Source organism: Zonotrichia albicollis, chromosome 9, assembly GCF_047830755.1.
Source record: "Zonotrichia albicollis isolate bZonAlb1 chromosome 9, bZonAlb1.hap1, whole genome shotgun sequence".
Classification (NCBI taxonomy): Eukaryota; Metazoa; Chordata; class Aves; order Passeriformes; family Passerellidae; genus Zonotrichia; species Zonotrichia albicollis.
In genome coordinates, this window is record NC_133827.1 from 37,683,270 (window position 1) to 37,710,806 (window position 27,537).

The following is a 27,537-nucleotide window of genomic DNA, read 5'->3' on the forward strand; positions in this document are numbered from 1 at the left end:
ACAGACTGGAGGAGAAACAAAGTTCTGTTTATACAGAAAGGAGAATCCAGTGGGGTGTCCCAGCACTCAGGGGGTCCGTATCCACTTTCACTGTTAATCCTCACCCTCCTAAATGCATTCCCATACTCAGCCAAATCATTCAGCCAATGGAAAGATTAAAATGATTCTCCATAAATTGTATTGGTCTTTGATAACAATAAATACACTTAAGTATTGAACAGTTTGTCTTATGAACTGAGAAACCTACAACACCTAAAACTACACCAAACCCAGAGGCGTTGGTTGAAAGGCAGGCTCAAGGCATGGGGCCAGCAGGACAGATGCTCTTCCCACCCTGGGTGAAGTCAAAACAGAGCAGCCCCAATCCTACCAGTTACAGGAGTTACTCATTAATAAGTTACAAGTCTTTGTTAATTAAAGTTTCCTAATATTTCACCTATTGACTTTGATACAACAGCTTTCAGGTATGAGCAGTAATACTAAGGGGCTTCAAAGAAAGCTGTGGAAAGTCAAGATATATATATGAGCCAATAATAAGAACCAAGGTGAGCTAAATAAAGGAAAGTAAATTCCTGCAAACTGAATTTTTTTTTAATGTCAAGTTTGTATTTAATCAAAAAGGGGACAGTCATGCTTCTTTATATTTCCCTATTGATACAAGCACACACAGCTCCAATGAAGCTAATTAAACCCTTGAAGCTCAAGTGAACTTTCCAAATCCTTTAGATGACAAAATTCCAGTCAAGCAAAAAAACTTAAATAGGCAAGCAGCAGAAAGCAAACCAACTTTCAAGCTTCACGTCACATGTACCTGAAGTTTCATTTGCCCTTGTTACACTTAGAGAAATTAATTTCTGTAACCAGTTACCAAATTTTAGATGTGCAGGAGTCGAGAGTCTATTCAATTACTGGTAAGAAATCCACAGAAAGAAAAAAATCAGCATTGTCCAGGTTGGAAAAGGCCATTAAGACCACTGAGTTCAATTGCTAACTGAGCAGTTCCATTTCTACCATTAAACCATGTCCTTACATGCCATATTTACACATCTTTTCAGTGCCTGCAGGGCTGGTGTCTCCACCACTTCCCTGGGCAGCCTGTTCCAAGCTGTTCTCTGTAGAGGCTGGTCTTACTAAGGTTTGTCATGAGGAAAAAAAGTTTGTGACTTTTTAAGACAGATGCACTTTTATTACTGCTCTGTGAGACACCACAGTTTGTCCTTCCCTCTCCCTGGCTCTGTAACAGCATCCCCAGTCCCATGGATGCACCACACCATTCCAACTTCATCTTTTTCCCAGGCTGGCATAAACAACCTGTTTGCCCCTTTACAACATGGAGTAGATCCATTGTACAAGCTCAGAGCAGACTAGAAGCAATAAATTCATCATAAACAAAGCAGAGCTTATCTTTGAGTCTTGTTACACAAAATCTTTAGCAATGACCATTCACAGAATTTCAGCTTTCTGGGAAGATAATTTTAAAAAGCTCCTACCATGTTCTCTGATAAAATTTTTATTTATAATTCTAGCTAGAATTCAAAAATTAAAGTATTTCAGAAAGGCAAAGAAAAACATAAGCCTTGCATCCCAAAATATGTAAAGCTGAATTTCAAGAAATGAGTTTGGTTAGCATACAGGAGGGGGGAAAATTACCTTAACAGCAAGCAGTTTTGGGGGGGTTGGAGAAAAGATACAAATATATACTTCACCCACAGAATTTCAATAAACAGGTGAGAACAAAACACCCAGGTCTTTCAAATATAAGAAAACCCATCTCATAACTCAACTGGAAGAAAGCCAAGTGATAAAAAACACTGAAACTACAAGAAAGGCTAATTCTCTGGAGGTTTTTCCCTACCGTATCTTTCATAAATATAAAGCATTTTACCACCACATGCCCGGACAGCCTTTTCATTTATTGGACATGCATCTCACTTTGCCTGCTGCAAGAAAAATTCATAGAAATCCTGATGGAGCAAAGACTGCTACACTGAGTCGAGGTCAAATATAGTATATATGTATATAAATAAATCTGAAAAATTCAACGTGGCTTGACAGCAGCTTTACTTTGACAGTGGAGGAAGAAAGATCAGAATATCAGCAAATGCAGGAGTTTGCCTGTAGGGTTTTGACCACATTAGCACTTGAGCAAGGGAAAAAACTTTCCCAGTCAAATTTAGTTGTGCTCAATTTTACCTGAATGATATAACTGACACATGACCCAACAAGATTTTACTCCCAGGGAGCTCTGTGGAGGCATATTCAGTTTGTGTGAATAAGCTGGAACACCCAGGTGTTATCACCGAAAGTACGGCACAATCTCAGCTCTTTAATATTTACATTCTGACCCAGTTCAGTCACATTTTGGCAGCACAGAGCCCACACAGATACCCACCTTAACAATACAGTACACAGTTAATCAGTGGCAAACACCTACCCATTAACACCAGTTGTTCTCCCAGCTGAAGGCTTCACAGGTCCAGAGATTCAAGCAGATTACATTTGTTCCCCAGTTTCTAAGGGGAGGACACTTTATCATTTAACATGTCAATATCTGGTTCAAAAAATAAGAAACTGATATTATTCTCTACCTACACCATGGCATATTACTCTTGGGGCAGGGGAGGAAGATGACACGTCCATACAATAATTTTTATAAATATTCCCAAAAGTAATAGACCTGTGAAAAAAAAATGCACTCCCACTCACGCTCTCATATGAGCATATTCCTCCTCCCATTTCTCTCTAGTCCCTAATCATACCTCCAGGTTGGTACAGAAGAGCAGCCTGGGTGTTCAGGGGAGGCTTAACCAGCTGGTGAGAACATGAGCAGAGGTGCATGCTACAGAGAAACCCACAATACCAAACACCTGTTCAGTGCCTCATCCTCCTCCCAGTGCTAAGGAAATTCCCTCATCCTTAATGAATCTGGACTATTTTTTCCCATCACCACAGATGCAACATCAACAGCTTGATTCTTCTCTAATCTCACTCTGTGTTCCCAGGTGCTGCTGCATCAAGCCCTGCTATGAACAATCCAAATCACAGATTGCCCCTCAGCATCCCACAGGTGCCAGAGGTACCTCACAGCTCACGGAGCCTGCCAGAGCACAGCACATCCAAGTCAGTGCTACAGCTCTGCACAAAGTCATCACTGTGCACCACAGCTTTAAATACTCACAAGTTAGCGCTGTGAAATTCAGCACAACTACCAGCGGCTTTACCCTCAGCATCTTCTCTATTCAAGGAAGTGCAGAACAAGATTTATTATTATTTCCATCAGAACCTCAACTTGTTGCAACTTTTGTCTTTAAATCTGAAGCTGAAGAGATGCTCTGATTTTCCCCTCTTCTCATGGATATACATTAGTGGTACAGAAATCTCGAAAGAGTACTTGGTCTGAACTAACAGATGAGCTACCCATATTAATCTAAATTGAGCAGATTGTAACATGTTTATTATTAAGAACATGTCAAGGTACATTAGTCTTCAAGGCTTTTTTTGAACACTTCTTGAACTGATCAAATTAAGGAAAGTCAGTCTGTTACTAGTAATTTACTTCTTATGACAAACAGTAGTGGGTTGAGCCTCCTACCTGTAGACAGAGTACTTAGGCTAATAATAAACAAAGAAAAGGCAGTTGTACAATCCCTGACTGCATTCTGCTTACAGCATTAATACTGAAGCATCACTGAGGATTAAGAATTCCTGAAGATTAACAGAAAGCTGATTTCAAAAAATGCAGAAATGTGGAGGTATCTAACATCACAGATACTCTGCTGATGAGCCAGTAGGATTTTCAGACCAGATAACAGACCGGAATTTCACTCTCAGAAGGCACCATTCCCTCTAGGAAGAATCAGTACAGGAAAAAAAATGTAGTGCAGTAAAACATTATACACCAGCTGTCAGACCTGAAACTGATACTGTAACAGGGATCTACATTTGTCATCAAGTTACTCAGTCACTGGCAAACTGGTAATGTAGAACTACAGCAAGTCAGCTCCCCATCCCAAATAGAAATAGCTACGCCAGACAAAGGATAAAGTCTTTATTTTAGGCACTTATGTTAAAATCAGTACAGTACATAGTCAACGCAAGGTAGAGATCACAAAGATTTTTTAAAGTGTGAATTCAAGAAACCTAATCAGTGGCAAGAAGATATGAACATGCAGAACAGGTGCACAGAAATCCCAGCCGGTTCCAAACTCAGTATCTCCAGTGGAACCAACACCAAATCAAGGTGGGTTCTGTTCAGTACAATGGTGTCAGGCCACTCTCCATCAATGCAATAAATCTGGTAACTACTTTTCCAGCTTCCCTTGGCAATTTTATCTCCTGTGGGCTTCATTCAGGGTGCTGCTCTTCCCATACCTAATCACAGCAGTTTGCTATCACCTCACAATCACAAGGCACATACATATACACCTTCATCTACATAATGGTACAAATACCTCATTTATCCTAAGACCCTTGGAATGCTTTAAGCCGCGCTCAGAAATAAGCAAGTTCAAAGAACTACTAAAGCAGCCGAGAAAAATCTCGAATTCTCCCTCCCTTTTTCCCTGGATTTAACCTGGTACCAAATCCCGTGGGGCTGCCAGGGTGTCCTTGAGCCCTGACTCCCAGCACGCCCGCATGCCAGAGCCTCACAGGCGTTCCAGGGAGCACAGCTCCTGCCACTGGCACATACCAAGGATTCCAGATCATTTTTGCATCACGACTAAAACGTTCTCATCAACTTGGATTTCTGTTATAACACGTTGCTCCGGCCTCAAAAAGTGCAACCTCAGCATGGTATAAATTCAGTTTTCTTTAAACCTTCTCTTGGGTGCTAGGAGTGCAGGGAGAATGGGTTAAATTTAACACACACCATAATCCTCATGTTTCCAAAACCAAATTCCAGCTATAAACCTTAAGAATGCCACACACTTACAAAATTCTTTTCTCTTTTTATTAGCACGGGGAAGATAGGAACAGGGTACTTCACTAATGCCTCACCTCTTCATTACACTGCCTTCCTCCCACAAATTTTACTGAATTGCCAAATACACGTTGCTAAGTTCGAGAAACTTACAGGAAAATGAATCCTTTATGAAAATACTCGTTGCTAGAAACACAAACAGGAAAATAGACGGTAAACAATAAATTCTCATTGTATTTAGTAGCTGAAGGTCTTTGTTCACAACAGCTACCCCAGAACACACAGCCACATTCATGGGATCGAGTGAATTCTATCTGTAGTTTACAGAAGGAAGCATATACAAACAGCCTCACAAAGGTATTTTCCTAGCAGGAAGCCACAAGCACTTCTCTGCTGCTCCGGCCCCGCCATCAATGGGGGAGCCGTGGCAGCAGTGCTAAACACACTTTACTTTCACTGTGGGATTAACCATATCACAGATCACCAATTCAATCCTGCCTTATGATTTAGGCTTTAATTCATTAACCAACGCAAAGGTAAAATATGCAACAGAGCCTGGTGGAAGTCAGTGGGGAGAGCTTTGCTCTGGCTGTCCCTGTCCCAAGGCTCAGCCCTCTGTGGGATTAGATACAATTTTCATCAAGTGTTCAAAAGTCTCCTTTTTATAAGGAACTAGTGGTGAATTGCTGTACATTGTTGACAGCAATAAACAGAATTCACTGAATATTCCATGTGCAACTGGGCATGCTGGTGGTTTACCACTACATAAGGAGTGTGTGTTTTTCTGTTATCCAAAGCTTATCTCTTCACTTTAAATGGGAAAATTAGGAGCTCATCTTCTGCAGTATACAAGTTTCCCTCCCCTACTTCCATTTTGTGGATTTTCTGGCAATAATATTGTTGAAAAATAAATTCTTGAGGACAGGAAATATCCTGAGCAAAGGATATCCAGCTTTATGACACTTGAAATGTTGCGCATTCCTCCTGCTCTGCCACTGCCCAGGCCAGCTGCCGGCATGCGAGAGCCTGTGCAACGCCTTGGGGTGGCCAGGAAGGGCCTCCCCCTGCATTTCCCCCCAGGATTCCTGCATCACAGCTTTGGAGAGACCAGCTCCTTCAGAATTCTTCAAGATTTCCCTTTTCTGTGTACTCAGCCCCAAAGAGATGTGATGTAATGCAGCTTTCCAAGCACCGCTGGCTATCAGCAGCACATCCTCCCCAAAGTCTCCTGATAAGGTGCTTTAAAGTATGCCCACAACCCTCATCTTAATGGCCTAATCTGATGTAGGTGGCTTGCCCTTTCAGAGATCCCCTCGTTTAATTTCCTCAACAACTGCACTCCACAAAAGCAAACATCCTGTCCCACTTCCAGAGCCAGATCCCAGTTGTGGCAGGCAGCTGCCAGCAGCACAGGCACCAGGAGAGCTGGGACGAGCAGCAAGGATCCAGTTCATGCTGGGGAGCTCCACCACTGTCCTGTTATAGAGCTAATTCACCCACTGGAATGGGTCAGGTTGTTGTAAATGAAGGTTTGACAGCTTTTCAAGCATCCCACCCCTAAACTGGCATCCCCATGAGACCAGTTAGGGGCCCAACAAACACATTGTTAACTGGGCTTCTGTGGGCAACAGCAACTGTACAGAAATCCCAAACTTTTTAATGAAGTCACCTAAATTACACAACATAGATACTGGGGAAAATGACGCCATGACCTGCTGAGCAACTCTTCCCTACCCGACCACCTGTAAGCTCCATGAAACAATATCAAAGTTGAGGATTCACATCTAACATCTTCGCAGTAGTCAGCAGCTCACATCTCATAATCAAAGGCATAAAAATCCTTACAAACACCCACTAAATCAGGATTCAATCTCTTTAAGGGACTCTGACACTTCAGTAGCTTTCTGTCCCTTCCTATGAAGGGAACAGGCAACATCCAAAGCTAAATGCAAAGGAGCAGCTGAGGTAGAGCCAAGGCTGCCAACTCGGGAATGAGGGCATCTGTTCCACAGGGAAAAAAAGAGAAAGCATTTCAAGAAATAAAAGCACTAATTCTGACAGCACAAAACTGCAGCCATGACATTTGGACCTTTCTAAATTTCTCTAAAAGTTTTTACGTGCCACTTATTCTTTTAGCAGGCATCCAAATCTAGCCTCAGTAATAAAACACGCTTACTCTTTACATCTTCCCTAGTCTCTATTCAAATATCTTTTCTTTACAAGAACACCAAATCACTGTGGTTTTACTGGAGACAACAAGAGGCTAATGCTCCTGGAGAAGACCTCAAAGCCAGCTACCATTTTTATAATGCCAAAAACTATGAACTTCTTGGAATGTCCTAATACAGCCTTAGCCAAAGGATATTCTCCCTCCAATTAATTACACTTGCAACATCTGACAAGTTCATGGGTAGAGGAGATCCATTCCAGGGGAAGGTCCCTGTGCACTGGCCCTGGTGTCAGCACATGGACACGGAGGTACTGACTCTCCTAACTCTGTCTTGGGGCAACGCTCAACTCCACACCCAGTGACCACCACAACATCCAGCAACACTGCCCATTATATACCTGGACACAGGTATTAGTATATTCAAGGGAGTTTGACTAACTGAGACCAAATATAAATATACAATTAAAGTTTTAAACAGCAACATGGGGTAGAAGAGAGAAATCATGACTTTCACAAGAGATACCACCTGCACCTCTTCTTGTGGCAGAGCACACCTAAAGATATTTACTTGACTATGGCCAGAGTTTTCATAAGAGCAAGTATTTCCTTTGAAAAGCAGTTCCACAGAGAGAAATATGTATGTTGTCTGAACACCACATGCTTGGACACACTCAGGCTTCAGTCAGCACTGCAGCAACAAAAGTTTAATTGTAATGTTTCTCATTTCTGTTGGCTTCCCCTTGTTAGCTGGCACAGGTTAGAGCCTACTCGGTGCCTCACATCAATAACTGATGTTCAAAGTAAAATGCAAAAAAAGGACGTCTTGATCCGCTCACAAGCACAGAGCAAGCACTTTATAATAAAGTCATGTTTATTCCGGAACACTCAGTGCCTGGGGGAAACTTGCTTCTAGAAATATTGTACTCAAATGTTTTGTAGTCCCAGCAATGCCCACAATCAGAATTTACTCCCAGCCAGCAGAGAGCATCACAACTGCCCTTCCACCTCATGACAGGTGAAGCTTGTTGGCCTCTCCAGGCACAACTCACAGTGTTGTGTTCACACCACCTTTGGGTCTCTGCTCTGAGATCACCTTTCCATCCCACCACCAACCCTCCAAACTTCACCAAACTAGTGGGTCTGAACATTTAAAAGCTGAAATCAAGACATTTCCAAGGGCAAGTAGCTGCATTAGACACTGCCAACAAGCTCTGACTAGACTGCAGGAGCAAGGAAGGGATTTTGGAGAGCACAGTGTCTGCTCTGACACATCTGCCCACGGGGCACAAAAAGAATAGAGCCAACTATGTAAGCAGAGAAATCTTTGTCCTTAGGTGACACTGAGGCAACCTACACATGCCAAAATCGTTGTGCAATTAGTATGTTCTTAATTCTGTACCCTTAGAGAAGTGTACTTAATCAAATCAAAACAACATAATGCAAAATAAGGCAACCCAAGTAGCTAATTAGCTAAAAGATGTAGAATGGAAGCAAAATGAAGTATCTAATTATATAACTTCAGTTCAAGTGTACAACACACTACAGACCTATAAAAAAACCATGCCATTTGCTAATTTAATCTAAACAATCCAACTACGCACCACTGCTGAGTAAAACTGAAGAGAAAAAGTTAGGAAAGTAACAAAATGGTTAAAGTCTTTCCAGTGAATTTCACTGAAATCTTTTTAGTCCATTGAAGTTAAATGACAAACTTGAACCAAATTCCCAAGATTCAAAGCCTCCTTCAAGACAATGTCATGCAACACAATTCATTTGAAGACATTATATCAAAAAAGAAAGCTTTTTGAGGTTTTCTCCAATACCAACAGAAATTCTATACTCTCCTGTATACTCAGCATTTACTCTCACAGCTGCATCTCAATCTGCAAAGTCATTAAGCCTCTTGAGAAATTGGACAGGTAATAATTCATCAGGGGATAATTTCTTTCAAAACCTTCATCCCCATTACTGCATTTCTTTGCCACTCAAACACACTCCAGCACTGACATTCTCAGTCATGACTGTACAATCTGAACACGAGCCATCCAAGCTGATCAGATCACTGACAACTTGAACAGCTTAGAAACATTAAGTGTTTTAGGGATAAATATCTTGAAAACAATGAAGCTCTGCTGATATGCATCAGAGAAAAAGGCCACCTACATGCCTGTCAAATTCCCATTTTTGTTCTAACCTGAGCAACCACTACAGAAAACAAGCATCTGTAGGAAAGTGAGGGAAACAAAACAGGTAATGGAGCATTTCAGAGGATATAAAGTCCCCTCAGACATTTGTCCAAATTCAGTTTCAACACTAAGTGCCAAATACAATGAACATTTCTGAAGTTTGCTTATGATAAGCTGGCTTTAGTTGTTTTAATTATATGTCACCATCACAACACTTAGCATTCCAAATCGTCCCAGGTGTCCTGGAAATAGCACCAGCACATTCTGCAGAGAAATGCTGTAGCATTTGAAAATACAATGGGAATATGTCTTTCCTTATAAAAATCAAAGCAATTGTTATTAAAAATAAGGCATTTTCAGTACAGTATACTAAGTTCAGTAAAATTCAGTTATTGAGTAGGAATGCATGAATTTAATTGAATCAGATGGACTCAGGGGTCTCTCTCATTAGGAGTAAAATAGATTAAATGTCAGATTATTTGCCAAGGTATTATCAATAGTTTAATGAAAATTAATAAGGGTTAAAAGATTGGGCTTTTTTGAATTGTCTTAAGTACAATAATAGTCAATTTAAAGAAATTTTAAGTGAGACTTTAGAAAACCATTTTTAGAAATACTCAAGAAGCCCTAAGCTGCACTCATGCAAGTTCCCATCAAGCCACATTAACAGTCCTCTAAAAAACAGAATTAACCAAAAAGATGCTTGGAATTCCTTCTGCATTACACAGACCTTCCCATCTGCAGTCTGGCATCCCAGCCCTCTCTCATGCCTACACTGCACTCCTTCAGGCAGCCTTGGGCAGACAAAGCCCAGCCCCAGGATGTGACAGGGGACAGTGAGGGCACAGCAGCCCCGGTGTGGGTGACCCTGGCAGCCCAGCTGAGCCACTGCTGTAAGGGCAGAACCTCCACTCACACACACACAGAGGGAAACACAACCCAGAGCCACATTCTCGGGTGAAAAAACCAAACACGTCTCATTAATTGTTGCTCCAGATCTCAGCACGCTTTTTTTTTTTTTTTTTGGATGTGTCCCAGTAGAGAGACATTGAGATTTCCAACCAGCACATTAAAGGATATGTCAATAATCCAGTATTTCTTTCCACCACCTGGAATCCAAGACACACCTCTAAGGTACCTGTTACCTTTCTGTTATCCATTCATACTTTGGAATTCCAGCTTTAAAGCTGTGCCTGCACTTCAAAGCTTGCTATCCCTTCCCCCATAAGGACAGGGGTAAAAGATCCCTGGACAAGCACTTCAAGTCAAACACACCCTTTGCTATTTCAGGCTCTAACATAAGCAGATTACAGCTCAGCTGTGTCCTGTCTGAACTTTTGTTTCTCTCTTGCCAATGCTGCACTAATTATCCCTGAGAAAAGACAGACTTTAATTAACAAGCAATGACCAACTTTTATCTATAAACTCTTTCTTCCCATCCAAGCTCTGCCTCTAAGTAGCTATTAAACACCAAGTTTTAGCAGTGAGTAATTAGGAGATACTCTTACCACACAGAGTTAATGCAGAATTCAAACAAAGCAGGAGATGCAGGCCATGGGGGCTGCCAGGGATGCCCTGTCCATGGGAGAAGCCAAGATGAATCCTTGTCCCTTTTTACAGGCTCAATGTGCTCCTGCTGCACACACTGTCACAGCCAGGCTGCTACCCAGTGCAACCTGCTTTGCAGTGAGTAAATATGAAAAAACACAGATCTCTGCCTCAAGCTGTTGAGAGCAGAAAGGGAAGATCTTTCTTGATGCCCTTTCATACAGGGAATGTGCAAGCCCGTCTCTTCAAACATGAGAAACAGGAGCAGAGACAGCTTCAAAGGAGGGAAAATTAGTTCTTGGGACAGGTAGCTAAAAGGAGAACATGTAATTTAAATGAAAACCAGGTGGTTGAGCTGGTTCTTTTAACTGGCACATCACCTGCTAAGGATGTGCACAGCTCAGAGCAAGCTGCCACACACACATAGCAGAGCACTGAGGAGCACCTCAGTCCTCCTTAATATCGTTAATATCCTCAGCTAAGGAGCACAAACCTCAGTGCTCCTTAGTATCATTTTGTTTAACTACTTGAACTATTCCGCAAAGTTCTGCACAGCAAACACTTGTGAAACCATTTCCTTCCCCCACTGACGACAGCACTTAGAGAATTATTTGATTTACACCACAAAGGGAATTCAAACATAGCTCAAGAGCAAACAAAACTTCCTGCACCATACACACTCAACCTATATGAGATGTGTGAAAAAAACCTCAGTGTTTCATTGTCCCTGTGACTTGTGTGCACTCAATACCCAACAGCTGCAAGTTTCATCTTCACAGAGCCAGTCAGAATCATCCCATGAGAACTTCCGAGTTGCCACAGCAATCAAATGTTATTAGAGGGAGATTAATTGGAGTCAGTACATGCAGTTTAGGTTTAGAACAACAACTGCTAATTCCCCAAAACTGATGAGAACTGAGGGGAAAAACGGACTCGAAAAACTTTATCTACAACTGTAAGCTCTTCTTTGTTTTTCCAGAAAAGACAACTTGAAAAATTTTGATTCCCTTGTTTGAGAAAGAGGGACACTTCAACTAAAATCCAATCCTGATACCATGGTAAGAAGACAAAAATGTAATGCAGCATAAAAAAGGGTAAAAGAGAGAAGCTAAGAATAGCCAGGGAAAGTAGTACAAAAATTTGGTTAAGTGAAACCAAGGCTGAAGTCAAGACAAGTCAGACAAAGAAAAATAACCATGACTTGCAAGAAAACAGAAAACGAGCTGCATTCTAAAATAAACTAAGGAGGACTGAACTCCAATAGCAGCATAGCCCCACTGCAAAACAGAAGTGAAAATAGGGCTAATGATGCAGGGGAAAAGAATTTAATGAATTCTTCTGTTTGGTATTTGGAAGAGCTACAAAATGCACTTGTTGACTTACCCCAGTGGGCAAGTCAGCCCCAAAATGTTTCAATTAAGTTTTGATTGGAGCCTTTAAAGAAATGCTTGACCTATTGCCAACAACAGGACACACTGATGCAGAGGGATGCAGCAGAGAGAGACTGTGTTAGCCCTGCACCAGCAGCTGAGAGGGAAGCAGGTTGCCCAGTGCAATTACATCCCATTAGTAAGACACAGCTTTCAGATAAAACAATCAAAAGTCAATGAAGGATTCCAGTGATAAGGAATGCAAAGATAGGAACATAATCAGAATTGTCATTCTCTATAAAACAGACCCTGTCAAACAAATCCAAGTGCGCTCTCGGCCGAGATTACACCTCGGGTTGGAGAGATAGCTGTGTGAGCACATGTGTGTTCTTGAACCAGCCTCTGACTTGGTACCACACAACACTGATAAAAGAGCTCACTCTGCACAATCAACATGAAATATCTCCAATGGATCAAGAGCTGGCCAGCCAAGTGACCACAGATTAATCTGTGAGCTGATAACACCGAGTGCCTAACACATGGCACAGCAGCCCTCTCAAAGGGTTGGCATTTTTATGTAGCCCCAGCCAACAAGGACTGGACATTAAAGAACAGGAGCAGAAGTAGGAGCCAGGCAAATCAGAATTGGGCACAACATTAGAAATGAAAATCCAAAGATTAGCTACTGAAGTAGATGGAATCAGCCAGGGGAAGTGAGTAGTATTCCCTCCTCTTATGGCAACATGACTTCATGCACCCACCAGAAATACAAATTACAAGTCAGCCAAGATAACTTTATCCTTTCTAAAAAAGAACTATAACCTTACTAAACCAGGTGTAGGCTGTACTGCCTACTGACAATTGTGTTAGTTTGCAAAGTTGGCATTTGTAAGGGAACTGTCCTTGCCCCCCCCACCCACGGCAAGTCAGCTTTGTACAAAGGCTTCCTACAGATACAATACAATGTGCTGAGCAAAAGGCAAGTAGTTTTTGCTCTCTTGCCAAGGAAACCTCCTCTGGGAGAGGCTTTCAGAGGTAGGAACTGCACACAGGCACTCCTCAAGAGCAGCCTTGGGGAGGGAAACCCCCACACACGTGCAGAGCACTAGTAAGATTTCTAGTCCAGCCTCAACTGAAACAAGCCCCAAACAAAGTATCTCCAGTATTTTCACCTCTGTGTCTTGTTTTCTCAGCTGCAAAATGGGGATAATGGAACACATCACTTCTGTTAGTGCCCTGGTCTCTTCCAAGGGAAGAAGAACCAGCATACTGGCTATTCACTAGTGTTTATTTAATGATTTCCTACTAAAATTGACAGCGTGCCCTGGCCAGTAACACTAATTATCACTTCATGCGATCTGTTTGACTGTCCACATAAAAAAACTACAGCTTTACACTGCAAGTTTTTTCATATTGACCTTCCTAATCAGGAAATGCTTAGCAGTTTGTGGGTGAGACTGAAACTAAACCATACTACCCAGCCAGCATTAAATAAAGCCCCACTGATCACTTCTGCTGTGCTCTGGGCTCTGCCAACCTGCCCGGGGATGCTCCCTCTGCCCCATTCCCAGCCAGGCTCTTCCAGTCAGCTCCTGGCCTCCCACCAGCACTTTCCCCTCTGGAAGCTAGTTCTTGTTGCCCATGTTAACTTTTCCCTTGCCACAGTAGGCTGAAATCCCACAGGAACAATAAAAACCAGCTCCAACATATTTTGCACCAAACGCAAGTGGCCGCGGTGTGAGATGCTGTTCCCAGTCAGAGAAGTTTTAAATTAAAAAAAAAAAAAACAACAAAAAACAAAACAAACCAACAAAAGCCACTTTTAAGTGCACTGTCTCATTGTGATTTTTAATTAGCACCAGGATTTCAGATAGTGCACACCCATGGCCCCAGAAGGGGGTGAGGGGAGTACGTGTGTGCGCTTGTGAAACCATTGTTCCCCCGTCAAATACAGCTCATCCTCCAGCCCATCCGAGCTCCCAGCTGCCCAGTCACACAACTCCTGAAAGTTCAACAGCTGGGTGTTTTATAAGCCTGGAGAACTCCCAAGGCAATCCTTACGTGGCTGGCAGGGAGCCCTGGCCAAAGGCTGGGGACCCCACGGGGAACGTTCAGCGCTTCACCTTCCTGGCAAAGGCAAAGCCCACACTCACAGCCCAGCACAGGCAAGGCAAAGCCCACGCTCCCACACCCAGCACAGTGTTTTGTAAGCAGCAAAAGACAGAGCCATTGGGCAGTGGCTGGGATCCAGGACCTGCAACCATCTGCAAGTTTGCTTGGCTTTTGTTTCACTTTCCAGCGCTGATGGATGGAAACAAGCTCCCAGTTCTTCTGAATTAGCATAAAGACAATTAAAACAACTTGTACCCCCCAAGCAGCTCCGGAAAAAGCACATCACAAGCTTAAATAAGAGTGTTGATAATATATTTAAGTAAAACCTGCCTCTAAAACAAAAAAAAATTCCACCCCACACAAAAATCTCAGTTGTATCACAGAAGACACCTTTGCCAACAAGGTCTGTGACTCCTGTTGCAGAGGAAAAGGCTCAGATGAAAGTCTGCAGGACTCACTGCATCCTGCTCTCTCCAAAGAAACATGAACTTCTGACACAAAAGCATGTCTGCTGGGAAAGGGGAAACCATAGGTCCAGTATTCAAGAAATTTCAGTGTAGCTACCAAGCAATTAGCTGGATAATACCTTCTCTACATGCTTTTTCCTTTTCCAGAGTCCTGGTGCAAGCAGACCTAGCAATTTGCTGCTTTTACAGCCACTTGGGAAGTTGCAGATGACCAAATTTAAATTTTCCTTTCCTTATCACTGAAAGTATTTCTACTCTGGCATTGCACATTTGTTCACTGATTTCACTTATATAAAAAGCTTTTATCTTGTATTTCAGTATAGCTTCCATCTTCTACCAGCACACAAATTCAGGCATTTTAAAATATTTAAATTAACATTTGTATAAGCCTGACCTTGTTACATTCTTTTCCTCCTAGGACAAAGTGTAAACAAAAGTTTATCTTGCATTCTGATTTTGCTTTGAAGCCTGTGATTATCTGAAGAATTAACATACTCTTTCCTAGAGATTATCCTTGGTAAAGTTTTGGATACAAACCTCTCCACTTTGATAAGTGATCCACTACTTCTGGAAAGCACCTTTGTTGTTTGACCTGATGTTCAAAGCTTTTTGAAAGCCACCCATCTCCTTTCCTGGAACCATGTTACATCAGGACCTTCTATCAGTAAAAGTAGCAGGACATGAAAGCGAAATTCCACCATGATTGCAGCCATACTGGAGCTGCAGCACCAGTATTGTACAGCTCTGCACAACTTCAAGGGCAAGCAGAATTGAAAAGAAGTTGCCAGTTGAAGCTGAATGCCCGTTCATTAAGAAATAAGGATTAGATTTATAAATTTTGCAGCTGCACTGAATGCCCACAGTACTTTCATCAGATTATATTCCAGGTTCTCTGTTCTCCCACTCCCATGAAATCCATCTGCCACTGGTACAGTCTTTATTCATATATGGGAATACCACAGGCACATACTCTTTAATAGCCTTGCATTAAGCCCTGTGCATTAAAAGTACTGAGGTATTTCTGCATGCCCTGAATTGGCTCCTGTTTAGATAGCTGGGCTGGGTTTGGACTAAGCTGCTCAATCAAATTCTGAATAAGTTTTTATTTATTGACATCTTGTGTCCACACGTTCATCTGCCAGCACTGGCTTTCGGCTTAAACAGTCCTGTATGCATTCCATGTTTACCTCTCTGATGGATTTAGAGATAGTAAAGTTCATTGGAACTTCTTTCCTGTTAAACATTTCTTCATCTCATCTTACGAGAAAGGCTTTCCACACTTCCAGTCATGCCTGTAACCCTCGCCTGTAACTCTACCACTTCCAATTTACCCATCTTTCACTAACATAGGTGATCAGAAAGCATACACTTTCCAAAACAAATCCCAGAGGGACTTGCAAAATACTGTTAATCTCCCTTCCCATCTCTATTAGAGGCAAAATAAGATTCCCCCCTTGGGTGGATACCTTTCTTCATGGCTGTATAACCACTATCAGGCCACGTTCACACTCTGGTTGAGCAGTTGCACAACAAAGTCTCCACATCTGCTCAAAGAAACTTCACTGCTAATATTGATCACAAAGGTCAGGAAGAGCTGCTGTTGGCAGAAAAACAAAGAAAACCTTTGTCTAATATACTAGAATAGATAAAAAAGGTATTTATCGGTTTCTTCTCTCCAACTGTGTATTCTATGTATGATGAGAGAAGAGTTGTTGCTTCCCCTTCCCATCTGCCAAATCCTTTCATAAATGCACAAGTCGAATATTGCAAAACTTTTACTGAGAAAAGTAGGGATATGAAAAAATAGTAAATCAGTGATACTTTTACAGTATGCAGCCAACATAAAACACAAACTGAAGAACCAGTCAAATCTTCGTCGAAAATTTTAAGGAAGTTTTCTTCATGCGAATCACCTACACTTTGCATACAGCTCCCTCAAATTGTCTGGCACTTGCCAGGCAATAGGAGCAGGAGGAGGAACAGTCCAGGGAGCACAGGCAGGACCTCAGCAGAGAGAAACCTCCTGCCCAGCCAGCCATGCTGGGGGAACCCTTCAGGGAGCTAGCAGAACACAGTTACATCTCACTTGCTCCACAGAGCCAGGACACTTAAAAAAAAATAAAAATCTATGTATCCATAATAATGGAAAATAACTCTTCCAAGGACAGAAGAGGAGGGAAGCTGACAGATCCAATCTGCCATCCCCATACGCTTTCTAACTCGAACCCAAGTCCTCTGCCTGCCGTGTGAGGTTAGCCCAGGCAGCAGGCCAAGGCTTTGCTTTTCCCTCCCGAGTGCAAGGACAGATCTGCCGCTGCCACGTGGCCCAGCAGAGCCAGGGAGCTGCACCTCATCCCAGCCAGCACTGCCCACAGCCCTGCAGCTGCAGCTCCACCACGGCCCTGGGCTGGCCAGGCTGGCCAGGTCTGCTCTTATCACTGCCCAAGTCAACTCAATCCCCTAAGAGTGTGTTCCTGTATTTCCTTGTGCTTCAACGAGAGAGAACGTCACGGAACCTTAATTATAGCAGGGCCAATAATAATAATACACTTGGTCTACTTACAAACTGATCCAGTCAATACTATTTTCCATGTCTTGGCATATCCCTATTTTCTCTGTCCCAATTCTCACATTTCACTCGCCTTCCTCCCCTTGCACTAACCCACACACTGAAATCAATACACTGTAGTCTAGAAAAACCTAACAAAGGAAAAAGGAAATAGAGAAATTAGGATTTAGTAAGACAGACCAGAAAGATACTCAGATGTGCTAGCAAGAGCAGGACTGGAATAATCTAGAAGCTCTGAGAAACTGAAAAACCTTTTCACAGCAGCATTTTAGGGCATAATATCATCCTGTTTGACTGAATGATCACAAAATGCCAAAAGGAAGTGAAACCGTTGATGTCCAACTTCAGAGTTTTAGATCCACAAATATTGCCTTTACAGTAACATAGCAGCTCTCACACATCCACTGAAGCAACCTATTCAGAGGCACATAAAAATTCAAGTGTAGCCACCTCGTTCCTTGCAGATTGTGGTTACAGAAGTATCTGAATGACTTGACTCTTTCGTTTTACCCAGAAGCCAGAAGTGGAAGAGATCAGAGATCCTTTTGGTTGCACTCGGCAGAATTGCCTAATTTCCACCACATCACCATTTCCTGCCCACTGAACACGGCAGCTGGAACAGCTGGACGAGCACGTCCAGCCCTGCTAACCCAGAGGGGAAAGGGTAAAGATAAAACACCACACACACACACGAGAGCTCGCAGGGAGAAGACACTTAAATTGGGTAACAAGACAGTTCTGTTCTGTTCCTCATCTCCTCGCAGCCGTGGGCGTACAGTGCCCTGACTGCCGCTCACAGCGCTCACTGACCCGAGGAACAGCCTTCAAGACAACAAAGAGTTTGCACTGTATGCCTAACGAAGTCACAGAGGATGTTTATGTTTTGTGCAGTCACTAAAAGCACCGCTGAACTTAACAAGCAATAATAAAGATCTGTTAGAGCAGCATATGGAGCTGCAAAAATAAACATGTGCGGAGCAGAATGAAACAAGTTAATTTCACCACCAGCTGACACACAAGGAACAAGGATTAAGGCTCAGATCACAGACTCATGAATGGTTTGGGTTGAAAGGCACCATAAAGACCATGTAGCTTCAATCCCCTGCCATAGGCAGGGATGCCTTCCACAATCCCAGGGTGTTCCAAGCCCTGTCCAGCCTGGCCTTGGACACTTCCAGGGATGGAGCAGCCACAGCTCCTCTGGGCAACCTGTGCCAGTCTCACCATCCTCATATTAAAGGATTTCTTCCCAATATCTAAGCTAAATCTATCCTTTCAGTCACTTCTCTCCACTTTTATATCAAACTCTACAGAACTTTTGCTTTGTGGAAAAATCTCAGAATTCCTCTTTAGCCATAAGATTTCTTGTGCATTGGTTATGGCCAGCTAAGAATAATGTAACCTGCATGTTCAATACCAGGTAAGAGTGTGACCCTAGACCACTGGTGCCTATGATCTAGTACTAAAATTCTCAATGAACTTTATTTAACTTCCTAGCATGGTGAAAACAGCTGAGTGCTGCCCAGTAGTCCACAATAGACATCCAACAAGACATTAACTGGGTCTCTGGTGTAATCCATAGGATATTTCTTCTCCTGAACATGACATTATTACCTCACCAACATCTAAGTTAACCACACAGAAATACAAAGTCATTTTGCTTTGGTCCTTTAAGGTTTCTCTTTGTTGACTTCTGTTGTTGTTTTGAGGTCCTGCTGAACTCTAATGTAATTTAGCTTTGTAACAAATAAACCAAAAGGACAACATACAAATAGGAAGTTACACAAGGAAACACCGTGGGAATGAACCACCTACCTGCTTAAGTGCAAGCAAAACACAGAAGTACCAGAAAACCAGGCTTCAGTTCTGCTTATTCTGGGTGTTTTGTCAGTATTACAGACCAGGAAGGTACCTACAGCAGCCTAAATAACAAACTTCTGATTATAGAACAGAAAGAAATTGACTGTCAAACAAACTGACTTATAAACATACAAACTGACACCCTGAAATGCCATAAAATTAACCCTTTATCCTCAGAACATCCAACATACATTTCCTACAAGTACAAAAGGAGGTTGAACTCTTCAGAGCAGAGCTGACAGCCTGCAGGGTCACAGTGCACACAGAGAGCAGGGGTCAGTCTTTTGGCTAGAGAATCATTTTCAACTGATCCAGAAGTGTAAGTGTTGTTTCACTCCACAATTTCTACAGGGGATTATTTGTGACCCTGTGACATTTTTTCTGCTCCTCCAAGCCACGTAAGGTCACTCATTTAAAAGGAGACAACATATGTACATGTTCAGATATCAACACAGACATAGTGAAGCACCACTTAACTATGATTTATACTGAATTTAGCTTTTTTTTTTTCACCATCCCTTTCTCTTTTCCGTAACACCACCAACTTTCTGCAGCTCGTCCTGCTTCTGCCTTACTCTCCAAGCCTAAGTTCTCCAAAGACCATGCGCAGTTTCAGAGGTGGAAGTGGTGGAAGGAGTTAAACACGACAGCCAAAACACAAGGCCACCTCACTACACCAATCCCTCATTTCCTGCCTTATAATAACACCCTTGCCAACCAAGCCAGGAAACTTCTGACCCATTCCTCAGAACCAGCCTTTGAAGATGGATCTTCCCTCCTTGTATGGCTGGCTGGGACCTGTACCATCATCAATGCCTCAACCTGTGATCCAAGGAGCAGCACGTGTGGTCCTGTCAGACCAGGCCAGTTCAGCTCCATGAAGCACATGAGGACCACACAGCACAGCCCTCCTGGGTCACCTGCACGCACCTTGGGGCCAGGACACTGCCACCTGGGCTGCAGAGCTGGGCACACCCCAGTGCACCGTGGATGGACACATTCCTCATGTCCCACATGTCACGCAGAGGCCACGCGTCACAGCCAGCGCACGAACCCAAAGGGAAGAGCACAGAAGGGAACGCAGCGTTCCACCACAAACACAGATCTGCTGCCCCTCCCTCACCCACATCTGAAGCGTTCAAGAAAAGCCAGCTAAGAGCAAACGCTGTGCCAAATTCAGGATTGTGTCTCTAGCTGCCCAGTTCCCCAGACTTGGGATTATCAGATGGGTGGCTCAAGAGGATGCTGCTCCTGTGACCAAATGCTGCACCCCAAACCTCCAGCTTAGAGCACAGGAGCATAAAAAACCTCACTGCATGCTAAGGATCACCTTTAACAGCTTTGCAACCAACAGAATATAAAATATACTGAGAGATAATAGAAGGAAAACCCTACTGTAGTATCAAGAATCACAGGTGGCTAATGAATACGTGTGTTCAAGAAAGGATGGGCAAGTGGGACACTGAGAAAAGCAGACCTTGGAATTAAAAAAAAAACCACCTCACTAAAGCAGAAGCCAATTCCACAAAAATCCAGAGTAAGAAATGGTTCTTTTCTTTCATTTGCTTTTCTTTGAGCTGCCACAGCGTCTAACACTTTCCAGCATTCGAAAATAAAGACTTGTTGCACTCTCCTCCCCAAGGCAGGCTTTGAGAACAAATTTCCTAGTTAACCTGCCAAAGCAGAAGATGTGATAGCAGCTGAACATCCCTCTGCCCTGCTCAGGGGATGACTCAGTGGAAATCAGCCCTCAAGAAACGTGTTGCCATCCTTCAGACAATGCAACCAAATAGGAAAAAATTCTTCACCTTAAAAGTCATGCCTCCCAAGGTAGCCACAGTTCAATAAAGGACTGTATAACAGAGGATCACTAACACGTTTTGGGGAAAATGTACAGCTTATTTTCAACCCCTTTTTTCAATTTTTAATATAGTTAATAAAAAAATATATCTCCTAACAAGCCTATAAAACCATTTCCTCAGAGCTTTGGAGCAGTACAAAAGAACAGGACATGAGTGTGTTCTAAGCAAAGTGAAGTAAGAACTGGTGAAAACAAGACCAACATTACAACTGTTCAAGTCAAACACACCCCTCAAAGCCAAACACCAGTTACCATCTGCTGCAAGAACAGAGTAACACACAAACATGTATGCAACTAGGTCCCAAACTTCCATCCAGTTCAAATACACCTAGAAGAATCAGATACATGGTATATTCCAATTTGCCTTGTCTTGTCACAGAAAGAGGAACTTTTCCCACTTCAACATAAGGCATTATTCCTGATACTTTAGCATCATAAGAAAGACAAGATACTGAGTCCTCCAGTAAAGCAACACCCTTGACAGAGTCAGTCAAGCCAAAGCTGTGCCTTTGCTTTTCAGACTCACCATTTCCATCAGTACTTCTAGACAAAGGAAAAAAAAAAAAAAACCCACACACTATTCAGGCATTACAGACCCCAAAATATTCCACAAACTCTGCAGTTCTCACTGGGTCTCTTCTGCTCTGTCAATTCATTCTAATGAAGTGATGCTTCTGGTTGCCACACATTTGCTAGTAACAAGACACTGAAGGCAATTTTTTCCATTCTGCAAGCTGGCATCACATGAGTCCACAAAAAACACAGCCTGACCAGAAGGAAACCTACCCAGTGCTCTCATTATCCACAAATGCTTTCATCCTTTTTCTCTGCTGCATTATTCCACATCAATAAATAAATGAGGAGCAGAGCAATACGTAGCACTGAGTAACATACCCAGATCAGTTCAAGTGTCTGCAAGCATAAGGTCACTTATGTTATCTGAATTGTCATTGAATAGGGACATACTTCTACAGCAAAGGCAAGTTATAAAGTGGAATTAATTCTTTCAGCTAACTAACCATACACTAAAGGAAAATGGTAAGGTCATCCTGAAACAATCAGGACAACTCTGTACTCCCACACTGCTTCTGCTATCAAGGTCCAAAATAATCACTCCATCTTCACTACAGTTCCAGGTTTGACTAAAGAACTGTGCAGAAATATTTGGGGCAAAAGATAACATGGGGATATAGGTAATAAACACTGGCTTTTTATTAGTGGGTGATGGAAGATAGGGAGCAACCATGTCAAATTGACACAGCTGCACAGAGAACCTACAAACTAAGAGCAGACTGGTTTTGCTAGTCCAGACTAAAAGCATGGGGAAATCTGTCCACAACATCCCAAGCATCCCTGAGGGTGGCAAGGGTCATCTAAAATTCTTGTTTATTGAAGTTTTTATTAGCCTCTTGAAAGGAATTTCTTTCTCTCTTTCCAAGGCATTCCATATGAAGCATTCCTGGAAGCATGAAGTAGACGTTTAAATACATGTATACACACATTCTATTATTAGAGCCCTTTGCAAGGATCTAATAATAGAGAAGTCCATAATAATGTATAAAGCAATGATAAGAGACCAGGATGCAAGCATGTTTTAAGGCATTTGCATTGCTGCCATAGAATTGCAATACACTAACACAACAGAAAAATCAGACAGGCTTATCACCTTCATCTCCAGAGAATTCAAGTGTTTGCTCTCAGTTATTCTAAATCTAAAAAATAACAAGATAAACAAAAACACAAGAGCAGAAACCCCTCTCCTGAATCCATCTTGTCATTGCACTGAGTATCTTATAGAATGAGGAGCAGATGCCAGAACAAGCAAATGCCACATATTAGTATTAGCTGTAGTTTCATCCTCTCGAAAAAAGAAATTATAAAATATGTATTTCATTACTTAGGAATTGTTTATTGCTTCATATTACAAAACTAACACTATACATAGCTGCAGTTTACTAAACAGAGCATCCACACAGCAATTTTCAGTATATCACCATTATAAACTGTCACCATTAGAAAAACAAATAGAGAGTGTTTCTTATGCTGCTGGCTTTTTGTCTGTTATCTGCTAACAAACACCACAATTTACTTGTAAACAAAGGATTCCTCAGATGAAACACAGAAAGCATGTCACTGGAGAAGCCCTGCATTTTAACCTCTAAGCTCAAGGAAACCCATCCTTTTCCCAATTAAAAGCACCACAAAGATTTGCTCCAGGCTGCACTACCTGGGACCTCCAGGGAATATTCCTGCTCGAGAACAGACTTTAACACAGACAACGTTTTTCTTGTGCACTTGCTCAACAGCACCGTCATTTTTCATCCAGAGCAAAGCACAGATTTAACATCCACAGCAGCATTTCTGAAAGGCAACTCATCTCTCCAACACTGTTGCAAATTCCACAATAAATCACATTTAATTAGTTTGTGCTTTTTTTCCTTTTTTTTTCTTTCCCTGGCAGCCTGGAATCCAACAGCGAGCAGGCTTCCAACTTTAATTTTGCAAAGAGGTGCTTAGAACAAACTGATAAAAACGCCAAGCACCACGTCCCCACTGGAAGCTGTTTGGAGTTATCTGCTCGCTGGCACACCAGCATTCCTGCCTGTAGATGGCTTTTCACCGCTGTGTATCCAGCGGCTCCTATTTCCACCGCCTTGTTTGAAGAACTTCCCTCTTCCCACATACCTCCCATCTCCAGGGACGGATCACACAGGGACACTAAACCTTGGCCGTAAACAACACGAGTTTTGATCCTGCTGTTTCCAGAGGATCCTCCACCACTCAGCAGCGCGGAGACAATCGCTGAGGCACAAATCCTCGGGGCAACGCTTGGGAAACTTTGTCTCGCCAGTTCTTTTGCACAGCTGAGATTTACACAGGGCTCTGCTGGCTTCTTCTGCTATTTATTTTATTTGCTGCACACCAAAGGCTGCTGCAAACAAATGGAATTTCGATAACTTGCGGCATGTTGCTCAAAACAATTCCAGTGACACTATTTCCAGACTTTAAACCAAACAGCCTTGGTGGAGTGACAGGATGCTGTCCCAGTGTGTCCCAAAGTGCCACCCCACCCCATCTCCCCCCATGTCTTTTCTTTGGATGGAAGGGGCAGACTACAGTGAAGAAAAAAGCACTGTGGAGAGTAATTTGTTTGATTCAGGTGTTTTCAGGCTCTGGGCCTTGTATTTAATTACATGTGCTTAGCAGGCATTTATCCTCATGCTACAAACATTTATTCATACTGTAAATGTTGATTTTGACAACTTACATTTTTGAGGGAAAAAGTCAATTATACTTATTAGAAAGTTCATGAATACAACCACACACATGCAGAAGTTTGCTGCATGATTTGTACATATTTTCTTGCACAGATTTATGAACTGCAGAAGTCTGACTGCTCTTAACTGCTTCTCTTTCTCAGAAGAAAACTATAAAGTGAGGAGGAAAAAAAAACAAATTCTCTGCTAAGAAATAGGTATGATGGAGAAAACTTCTTTTAGTTCCCTGAATACTACACATAGGAAAAAAAGTGCCAGGATAAACACATTTCAGATTGAAAGTTACAAACTTTTCTGAGACTAAAGATAAAATACTTGCAGTATGGAGTTAGCTCTGAGCTTCTTGGCTATAGCAGAATATCAGCTTATTTTGGCTGCTAGCTACCTTCATTTCTTATCCTTTGGCCAACTATAGGCTAACAGTATGAAAAAACCCTCTCGTTGCTGTCCCAGCAGCGACCTCAAACCCAAACCAGATGAGTCCCAAAGGCACAAAATTTTAGAAAAGAAAAAAAATAAGTAAAATACATCACCTTCCACACAGACTCATCTCTGAGCTACATTATAAGCATAAAGTAGCTAAAAGATACTGAACTGGGAAGAACAATACACGATACTTCTGGGGCAGCAGACGTTTCTGCCACAGCAGGGTCCCAACACAACCACAAATCACAACAGCTTTGAAATTAACGAGAGGGAACCACAGAAGTGCCGAAGATTAAGAGAAAAGCACTAACAGACCGCTTCTGTGCGAGACCCGAAATGACCCCGGGAATTCGGCCAAGAATCATTTTCTTACTGGTAGCACCGGCAGCGACTGCTGAGAAAGACACACGGGCCGTAGGTGAACGGGGCAAAAAGAGCAAGATGCTTCCACTCAGGAGGAGCCCTCGGCCATTCCTGAGGTTCAAGGAAGCCAGGCCTTTATCTGGATTCCCAGCCAAGCACACATTGTGTCATCCGTGTCCAGACCGGCCGCTCCCCATCAGAACAAAGCGCAGACCCGGACCAGGACAGGCACTGCCAGGCCTGGCACTCCTAAACTCTTTATAAGCAAGCTCTGCTAAAAAAAAAAAAAAAAAAAAAAAAGGTTGAGAAATAGTGGTCTACGCTTAAAAATCTGTGGAAGTTTGAAATGCCATTACCCAGCACATTGTTAAACTCGAGTTAGACTGGTTTGGCACCTTTCAGGAACGTACTGTGTTCTGCAGGGTAAGCGGTTAAGGGATACAGCAGCTGTGGTTAGGGCACAGGTAACTGGGATATGCGAATCCTGTTCTCACAGACCCAGCACGGAGTCCGAACAGCAAACAGAAAAATCCACAATTAAATACACCAACAAGGAACTCTAATCTCCACATATCTCAGCTCCCCCCCACCCCACCCTGTGATGGGGTAACTACCCCTTTAAGGCCAGTACTTTTATACACTCAAAGGACACAAAGAAATGCAAATGAAATACAAAATTACTAATATGGAGAGAGGAAGGCTTGCCCCGCGCCATCTATTCTACAAATATAGATGGGATAAATGGTTCGTTACATTTAACTCCAAGCCGCACTACCTCCGCCAAAACCTTATTTAAATAGAACATTTCTGAGAACCGAGAAGGGGGGGATGCAGCTGTGGTCTTAACCTAAGAGAGGTTAAGCTTTTAAAAAGGGTTGTTCTTTTTTACTCCGTCTGCTGGTCGCATGCCATTTTAAAAAGGTGTCTGGCAAGCAAAAATAAAAAGTTTCCAGGGCTTTCCTTCCCCAAGCCGCCTCTGCCAGGAGCCCGGCGGGGAGGACGGGGCCAAGAGAAGACGGTCGCGCCTTTCTCCAGCTTTTTCTCCAACATGCCCTCTGGATCCCGACGTTCTGGAGGCGGAGGAGCGCCCGGTTCCTCCACCTGCCCGCAGCCCCGGCCGGGCAGGGGGCTGCGGAGCGGGGCGCGGCTCGGGGGGCGCCCCGCACACACCGCGGTGCCCGCGGCCCCCGCCGGCCCCGACCGCTCCCGCACTTCTCCTCCGGGAGCCGCAGCGGGCGGGGAGGGCGGTGGCGATGACAGCAGCCGGGCCGGCCGCCCCCAGGGACAGCCGGGCGGTGCTGGAGCGCCCGTCCCGCCGCCAGCCCCGAGCGCGGCCGCTCCCGCCCGCCCGCCCGCCGGGCGCTCCCCGCGGCGGACGGAGCCGGCGGGGCGGGCAGAGAAACTTTCCACCGAGTGCGGCCGCGTCCCGCCGCCGAACAAAAGAGCCGGGACCCGGAGAGGCGCCGCGGGGCGGAGGACGCGGCTGCCCGGCGCTCGGAGCGCAGCGGAGCCGCGGGGCTCCCCGCCCGGCACCCGTTCGCCCGCAGCGCCGCCGCGTCCTTACCTGCGGGAGGGCGGTGCGGGGCGGCGAGTCCCGGTTAGCTGGAGCGAGTGCCGGGAGGGCTCGGCGGGGATTCCGCCATGTCAGTGATGTCGGCACCACATGGGGCCCCGGCCGGCCCACGCTACCGCGCACTCTGGAGTAGCGGCTCCCGCCGAAAAGGCGGCCGAGGCGGGCGTGGGACGCCGGCCAGCCCCGCTGCCGCCCCGCCCAGCGCCGCCGGGGCGGGCGCTCCGTGAGGGGCGGGCACGGGGCGGGCACGGCACCCGGCCCCTTCGGCCCCAGCCGCTCCGGTTCGCGTTCCCGTTCCGCCTCGTCCGCCCGCCGCGATCCGCCCGTCGTTCCTTGGAACCGCGGAATAATAGAGTTAGAGAATCGTCAGGGCTGAAGATGAGCCGGTCCTGCCGCCCGGCCAGCAGCACCGCTATAACCCCTGAACAGCATCGCCCAGCGGCAGGTCCAAACGCCTCTTTAACACCTCCAGCGGTAGTGACTCCACCTCCATCCGTTTCAGTGTCAGACCACCCTAAAAGTAAAACATTTGTTTCTAATGTCTAATCCGAATCTCCCCTATCCCAGCTTTAGGCTGTTTTCCTCTCACTGCAAGTGCGGGAGAAGAGAGCATCCCCCGGCTAGCTACAATCTCCTTTCAGGGACTTGTAGAGAGGGATGAGCTCTCACCTGACCCTCTTCTTCTCCATATTAAACATCTTATGCTGTTCCTCATAAGATATGTTTTGTAGACCCTTCACTTACTGCCAGATATCACCCTTAGATCACACATCACCCATGGAGCCTCCTGTCCACCCAGCCCTCTCAGGGGTGTGTGATTATGATGGATGTTG

General features: G+C 43.9%; 1 protein-coding gene across 1 annotated transcript in view; it reads right to left on the reverse strand.

The window, feature by feature from the left end:
- The window catches only part of FNDC3B (fibronectin type III domain containing 3B), a 184,442-nt gene extending 157,285 nt beyond the window's left edge, over window positions 1–27,157 (reverse strand). Inside the window, exon 1 of the mRNA XM_074547428.1 lies at window positions 26,696–27,157. The gene's annotated coding sequence lies outside the window, so the exon portion shown is untranslated. The remainder of the gene's footprint in view (window positions 1–26,695) is intronic.
- Between the last annotated feature and the right edge of the window lie 380 nt (window positions 27,158–27,537).